The sequence below is a fragment of the Castor canadensis genome, chromosome 1, assembly GCF_047511655.1.
Source record: "Castor canadensis chromosome 1, mCasCan1.hap1v2, whole genome shotgun sequence".
Taxonomy (NCBI): domain Eukaryota; kingdom Metazoa; phylum Chordata; class Mammalia; order Rodentia; family Castoridae; genus Castor; species Castor canadensis.
Genome location: NC_133386.1, coordinates 204,459,213 through 204,467,308, shown reverse-complemented (window position 1 = coordinate 204,467,308; position 8,096 = coordinate 204,459,213). Strand labels below are relative to the sequence as shown.

The 8,096-nt window shown below is 46.0% G+C and overlaps 1 long non-coding RNA gene across 1 annotated transcript; it reads right to left on the bottom strand.

Annotated features, from left to right (window-relative positions):
* Positions 1–3,477: 3,477 nt before the first annotated feature.
* Positions 3,478–7,719, bottom strand: LOC141422446 (uncharacterized). The gene is made up of 3 exons (XR_012446998.1): positions 7,600–7,719; positions 6,780–6,906; positions 3,478–3,586 (listed from the first exon to the last, which is right to left on the bottom strand). It is a non-coding gene; the product is annotated as an uncharacterized lncRNA (long non-coding RNA).
* Between the last annotated feature and the right edge of the window lie 377 nt (positions 7,720–8,096).

Below are 8,096 nucleotides of genomic sequence, written 5' to 3'. Positions count from 1 at the left end.
TGCCTCATGGTGCAAGGGGTCACACGGAGAAAGAGAAAGCAAAGAAAACCAAGGAAGCTGAACTAGCTCTGCAATACCCTGTTCCTGTGGTCACCAACACTTTCTGTGGCATCTACATAGATCCTTTCGCAAGAGGAGGCCTCATGACTCAATGCCTCCAAAGACTTCACCATCTCAAAAGACTGTTACATTGGGACCAAGCCTCAACATGAATTTTGGCAAGGATGAACCACATCTACACCATAGCCCCAACCTGCCCCCACTCTCAGGGAGCTTACACTGTACAGAGGGGAAACAGCAATAAAAAAGAAACGTAATACTAGGAATACTATTTTTAAAACAAAAAATATACAGGTCAGAGTAAGGGGGAGATAGGTCAGGAGAGCACAGGGTGGGTGGGAAAGGTCCTGTGGAGATGGTGAGGTGTGAGCAAAGACCAGAAGGGAGGCAGGGACAGGGCCAAGAGGACAGCTGGATGAAGAGTCTTCCATGCAGAAGATGAACCCAAGGTGAAGTTCTTGGGTTAGAATAAACCTCTCTTTTTCTTTTCACTTTAAATATAAGAGTCTTTCTCCATAGCATTCAAATATTTCTGAGCTGTGTTCTGAACTCCAAGCAGAACAAGGAAGCCTGTACACTTTCTTTCCCCAAGTAACGAGGGCAGTCTGTCTTCCCTACACTGCTCTGTGTCCCACTGAGCCACAATGGCAGAGTGTAGGAAAGGTGACTATGTAGCCCAGTGTCCCAGCTATTCCCAGCACACACAGCAGGACACCAAAAACAAGAAAAGAGTTTATTTTTAGCTTTTGAGCTGCAAAATGGGCCTTTGAGACACAGAAGAAGCAGTGGGTGCGGGAAAGTTGGGGAGCAGGTAAACTTTACCTTGAAGTTGAGATGAAACCCCAAGGAATGACAATGTCTGGTTCACAAACTTCTTAGTCTCAGAAACCCTTACCCTCTTAAAAATTCTTGAGGATCCTAAAGATATCTGTGTTCACCATATCAAAAATAAAAACAGAATATTTAAAATTTATGTATTCGTTTAAAAATAACGAGGAAGAGCTGGGTGCCAGTGGCTCATGCCTGTAATCCCAGCTACTCAGGAGGCAGAGATCAGGAGGATCACAGTTCGAAGCCAGCCCAGGCAAATAGTTGAGAGACCCTATCTCAAAAATACCCATCACAAAACAGGGCTGGAGAGTGGCACAAGTGGTACAGTGCCTGCCTAGCAAGCAGGAGGCCCTGAGTTCAAACCCCAGTACCACCAAAATAATAATAATAATAATAGCAAGGACAAACCTATTGTATGCTAATGTAAATATTTTATGAAAAATAACTATAATAATCCAAAACAAAAGCCAGTACAGAGTGGAATAGATTAAAATTTTTGCAAACGAGGACACTGGGGTTTGAACTCAGAGCCTCACGCTTGTTAGGCGAGCACTTTAGCACTTGAGTCTTGTCTCCCATTCTCTCTTGCCTTAGTTTGTTTTCAGATGGGATCCTGCACTTTTGACTAAGGCCAGGCTTGGACCATCCTCCTACTTCTACCTCCTGAGTAGCTGGGATTAGAGTTGTGTTCACCATGCCAGGATTGTTTTTGGTTTTTTGTAGTACTGAAATATAAACTCAGGGCCTCTTGCTTGTCAGGCAGGCATTTTACTGTTTGAGCCACATCTCCAGTTCATTTTGCTCTGCTTATATTTTTGGAAATGAGGTCTCATTAACTTTTTGCTAGGGTTGCCCTCAAGCTAAAATCCTTCCAATCTTAGCCTCCCAAGTAGCTAGGATTACAGGTGTGAGCCACTGGCACCCGGCTCATCTCTTTCCCTGATTTCCATCTACATGGTAGTCTGTGTTGTCAGTTTTTCATCTAATCTTTCAGAAGGCTCTCAGCAGTAACTAACTTTTTTTGCACTTCTCTTGGATTTCTAATTTTGGAGATCAGTTTGAGAAAACTGTGGCCTGTCAGCATCGCCTGTGGGATCCCACTTTCCTTGTTCAGTCAGTTCTGACTCAGTGGCAGCCACCTGCTCATCTCAATCTTTTTCCCTTCAGGTACTGAATCTCCACAGGTAGGTTGCCATTGCCTTTTTTTGGTTCCTGGACTGGTCAGGCAATGGGTCCATGGTGGACACTGGTGTGCTGCGTGGGGTTCTACAGCTGACACTCAGCAGAGTTCTCCCTGGCTGGGCCCTAGGAAAGTGAAAGCTGCCTCTCCTGAGGTCAGAGCTGTGCCCCAGGCAGCCCACACTCAGTGACTGGTGGCCATCCCCTGTCCTAGTTCCAGAGATCTCTGTAGGACAGGTGGAGGCCTTCTTGAGTCCACTTTTGCTGCCTCACTGCCTTAGGGCTGTTGACTCCCAAGCCCATGCCAATCCACCACCTACACACAAACCTCCACCACCTGCACTAGGGACGGAGTTCCAAGGAGCCACCTGCCAGCGAGTCTCTTGGGCAGTAGGAAGCCCCCAGGCCGTGGAAGACAAGGTGGTCTTTGTTCTAAGGCATGGCAGGAAGATCCTCAGCAAGTAGGGCCCTTCATGAAGGTGTGATGAGGGCATTCCATCTTTCCTCAGGAACAAGTGGAGGAGCACATGTCATGGGTGCAGATGCTGTGTTCCCTGAGGGCCACTTCCACTGCAGTCAGGGGGTGAATGGAAAATGTGGAAATAAACAAGGACCAACCACATGACAGTGTGCTCTAAAGAAATAGTCTGTCCTGAGTTCAAATCCCAGAAGCACTTTAATAAAAAAAAAGCAAAAGTGTCAACCTACAAAAAAAGAGGGGACAAAGTTGAGCACTGGTGGCTCACGCCTATAATCCCAGCTACTTAGGAGGCAGAGATCAGGAGGATCACAGTTTGAGGCCAGCCCAGGAAAATAGTTTGTAAGACTCTATCTTGAAAAAACCCATCACAAAAAAAAAAAAAAAGGCTGGTGGAGTGGCTCAAGGTGAAGGCCCTGAGTTCCAACCCCAGTACCACAAAAAAAAAAAAAAAAAAAAAAAATAGAAGGGACAATTCCTGCCTCTCAGGAGGAGAGGAAAGACACACACAGATGATGTGAGAAGCAAATAAAGTTTTAATTCTTGGCCTGGATGGTAGAACAGAAAAAGTGACAGAATATCAACAAAGAAATACCAGTTAGCCTGGCAATGAGGCAGGAGAAGGTCTGGAAGTGCAGAGAGCACTCTACGCCTTGAAGTCTAAACTCAGGAAGACTAACGTGCATAGAGATGGTTCATTTTGTGTGTCAACTTAATGGGGTCATGGGGTGCCCAGACATTTGTCAGATATTATTCTGGGTGTATCTGTAAGAATGTTTCTGAATGAGAAACAACGATCACATATGTGTGTGTGTGCATATACACACATAAGCAAACACACATATATCTACATATATTATGCCCTTTCATATATATTTATTAAGTTTCCCAACACTAAAAACCAAAAAAACTTGAAAAGAGTTAACAAGAGGTGAAGCATGGATGAGAAATGTGAGAGGGGCAGGAGTTGGGCGGCAGCTGGAGGGATGGTGGGTGGAAGGAGGCCTTTTTTGGACAGTGAAGACCAGCACATGCTTCCTGTGAGAGAGAAGTGGGACAGACAGGAGAGGCATGGTTAATCACAGGGTAATGTTCTCATGAGGACAGCAGGGCTCTGACCCCATATCCCAGGCAAGGAAACCATTTACGAGGCAGACACCTCTTCCAATGTGACAGGCAGGGAAGAGGATAGGGTGGGTATGGATTCAGGTCCGGTGCAGGTGGACAGTTCAGGAGACCCCTACAATAGGTGTGTGTGGGGGTCCTGTCTCTTCTGTCTCAGAAGAAAGAAGCAAGACTTCTTATGGTGAGAGGGTGGAAGCAGAGCAGGAGCTGCCCTGGAGTAGTCAAATTGTCATTAATGTTACAATAACAAAATACCTAAGGCAGCTAGCTTTATAAACAAAAGAAGTTATTTGGCTCACTGTTTTCAAGGCTGAAAGGCCAGGATCAGGTGGCCCCAGTGATCCAGCCTCCGGCAAGGATAGTGCCTGGTGTGTAGCAAATGGTCACATCTTACACCAGGAGGCAGAGTGGGTGGAGTCAGGCTCAGGCTTTCATAACAACTCCGCTCTATGAAAACCAACTCAAGCCCTTCAGAGGGCAGAGCCGTCAATGATCTAAGGGCCTCCCCCTAGGTCCTGCTTCACAACACCACCCTGGGGACCCTTGGGAGCCATCAAGCCATGTCCAACCCACAGGAAGGCATGGCTTGCTGGCAGCACAGAGGTGGGAAGCCATGTGTCTTCTTTAGCACCAGGGGCACAGCTGGACACCTGTGGGGGTGGTGACACCATATTAGCACGGTGCTGGATCACAGGATACAACCAGGAGGAAGGGAGGAAAGAGTGCTTAGTGGGGCTGAGGCCCAGGGACACATGAGCAGGGTGAAGACGTGGGCCGACTGGAAGGACAGTTTGAGGGTGGTAGCTGAATTGACTCTCTCCAAGATGGAGCCTCTCCCAGTGAGTGACAACTGGGTCCTGAGAGAGGCCATAGGGTAAGATGGCCATATGAGTGGGCATAGGAAGTCAGAGGCACATAAAGGAGGGAGTTTCCCTTTATGGTTTCAGGGCTGCAGGGAGGAAAGAGAGCAGTGCTATGCAATCAATGTTGAATGGGGGCTGGCAGAGGCCATGCTTTGGAAGGCAGACGGTGACACAGTCCCTGTGTACCTCAGGGAGGAACTGCTAAGAGTGCAGTCTTCAAAGCATGAAGATTTTTTTGTGTGTGCTACTGGGGTTTGAACTCAGGGCCTATACCTGAGCCACTCCACCAGCCCTTTTTTGTGAAGCGTTTTTTTCGAGATAGGGTCTTATGAACTATTTGCCTGGGCTGGCTTCAAACTGCAATCCTCCTGATCTCTGCCTCCTGAGTAGCTAGAATTAGAGGTGTGAGCCACTGGCACATGGCGAAAGTATGAAGATATCTTCCCTAGCACTCCACCTAGGCTGCTTTCTAGGAAGCAGGACGAAAGTTCGAGGCCAGTTCCTAGGGCAGATGGAAGTCTCCAAAGTCATCTGCAGAAGACAACCCTCTGAAGGGGGAGCAGGAAGGGAGTGATGGAAGGGGCACAGTAAGCCCTCCAGGGCAACAAAGTGAAGCCAGATGTTCAAAGGAGAGGAAACCTGCAGTCCTTCACCCCTGCAGTCCTGGTCAGGGTGCACTGTGATGTGGTGCCCTTACGACCTGGTTCCACTCACACACAGCAAGCAAGGCTCAGTGCTTACAATCAGTCCACCCTACCTAGCTGAAAATAAATGACATGCAGGGAACACAGGTGACAAGACAGGGTGTGTGCTATTGTGAAGACCCCAAAGGACAGCAAGCAGCCCTTTCTTTAGTTCCCAAGAACACTGTCCTTCTGACTGGCCGCGACTGTTGCTTTGCTGCCTGCACAAGCAGCAGACAACGCAATTCTTTTTCTTTTTCCTGTCCTTTTTTTTTTTTTTGGAACTGGGGTTTGAACTCAGGGCTTCATGCTTGCAAAACAGGTGCTCCACCCTTTGAGTCACACCTCCAGTCCATTTTGCTCTTTGAAGATGGAGTCTTGTGAACTTAACTGGCTGTGGCTGGCCTCGAACCTCCATTCTCCTAATCTTGGCCTCCCAAGTAGCTAAGATTACAGGCATAAGTCACTAGCACCCAGCATTTTTCTTCTTTTTCTCTTCTTCTCTCGTGCTAAGGATGGAACCCAGGGCCCCCTGCATGTTTGGTGACATGGAAGGCGACGGTTCTACCAATCCTGTAACCAGCATGATTCTTGGAAAAACCATTCAGGTCCTGCAACAGTATAACTGGTTTATTTGTTTCCTCTTTAGGAAAAATAGTAGCAAACTGTATGCCTTCTCTCAAAGGCCTACTTTTTCATTCCTCCATGTGAGTGCAGCAACTTGAACTTCTAACAACCTACTAAGGAATGAGAAGAAAGGCTTATGCCTCAGCAGCTCCACTCTCTGCTACTTTCAGATGTGCTCTGGGGGCTGGGTGGAGCTCACTGGGACAGCAATTGCCTTGCATGTGTGTTGGGACTAAGTTGTTACAAAGCCTTTCTCCTAAAAAAAATAGTGTTTCTGCTATGAAAAACATTTTTCGGCCAGGCACTGTGGCTCACATCTATAATCCCAGCTAGTCAGGAGGCAGAAATCTCGAGAATTGCTGTTTGAGGTTAGCAAGACCCATCTCAAACAACAAGCTGATGGTGGTGCATGCCTGTCATTCCAGCTATGCAGGAGGGATAAAAAGAATCATGGTCTAGGCTGGCCCAGGCAAAAAGTTGAGAACTTACTGAAAAAACAAAGAAAAAAGAGCTGGAGACATGGTTCAAGTGGTAGCGCACCTGCCTAGCAAGCACGAGGCCCTAAGTTCAAATCCCAGGACCACCAAAAAGGTTTTTCTTTTTCCATTATAAAAGTAAAATGTATTCTATACACATTTTGAAAAATACAGGAAAGCACAACTGTGTTACTTTTTTGATTATTTAGCTACTTTCAAAAGATTACAAAATGAATTTTGTCTAAAAATTGCATCAAATCTATGAATGAATTTGGAAAAATTTACATCTTTGTAAGATTTCATTTTCCCAACCAAGAATAGAACATGTTATTTCATTTATCTAGGTTTGTTTAGTTCTTCCTCTAAAACTTGTCTAAATCCTGAATGCTTCTCACTAATATATCTCTAGGTATCTTCTATTTCTGTTACGGGAATAATTGACATTTAATATTTTTACCTCATTCCTCGTGGCATGTAAGAAATCTTCTGATACATTGATTTTGCATCTGGCCAGCTTCTTCACTAGTTCTTGGCAGTTTTCATTGATTTTAAGTTGCCTCCAATATTTCAGTAATTGGTCATATCTGAGGTAAATAAAGAAAACTTGTCTCAAAAAATTATGCTCTAAGCCTGGGTGCCTGTGGCTCACGCCTATAATCCTAGCTACCTGGGAGGCTGAGATCAGGAGGATCGAGGTTTGAGGACAGCTGGGAAAAATAGTTCACAAGGCCCCATCTCCAAAACAACCAGAGCAAAGAATGGACTGGAGGAGTGGCTCAAGGGGCAGAGCGCCTGCTTTGCAAGCACAAAGCCCTGAGTTCCCAGTCCCACCAGAAAAAAAAAAAAGAGAGAAAAAGATGAATTCGCTACTTATTGTCCTTGTCCTTTTGCTCTGCCTAGAGTATCTAGAGCAATGTTACAAAGAGCTTGAGAACAAAGGTACTGTTTGTAGTTTTCTAGGAACACCTGTAGTTTTTTTCTTTAATGTAAGTGTGACATAGAACACTAGTTTGAAATAACCACTCTTTATCATGTTGAGTAAATATCTCTGTGCCTGAGAAACAGAAGTTTCCTGAGTTTTTATCTGGGCTGGAGACACAGCTCAGCAGTGGAGTGGTTGCCTGCCATGCATGAGGCCCTAGTTCCAACTCCAGCACTGAAAAAAAAGGTTTTATATATTTTAAATCAAAGCACATTAGCACTGTTAGACTTTCTCATTGCTGTGACTAAATACACAAGAGAAACAACTAAGAGAGGCAAGGTTTATTTTGGCTCACATTTCAGTCCTTGGTCCTTGGTTCCAGTGATTCTGGATCTGTGGCAGGCAGAACAGCATGGTGGCAGGTGCGCAGGCAGAGGCTGCTCATCTCATGGTGGACAGGAAGCAGAGAGGGAGGGGGAAGAGGACAAGATATGGCCCTTGAGGACACGCCCTTGTGACGTACTTCCTCTAGTGAGGCTCCACCTCCTAGTGTTTCCAGAGCCTCCCCAAATGGCTACCAGCTGGGGACCAAGCCCTCAGCAATGAGCCTGGGGGAATCCTGGTCAAGTTTTTTTTAACGAGGACTTCTTCAAAATTTTGGTAAACTGCATAAGCAATACATATTGTTTGCATAAGTAAAAGAGAAACATTTACCACTCAAGCCATGCCTCCAGTCCTAAAAAACATTTTTTAAACAACCATTTCTTCCAAGAGTCCCTGCTCAGCCTCCAAGTCCCTCCACCCTCAGTCTGCCACCGATTAGACCCTGGGCCTTGCTCCTTAGGTTGCTGG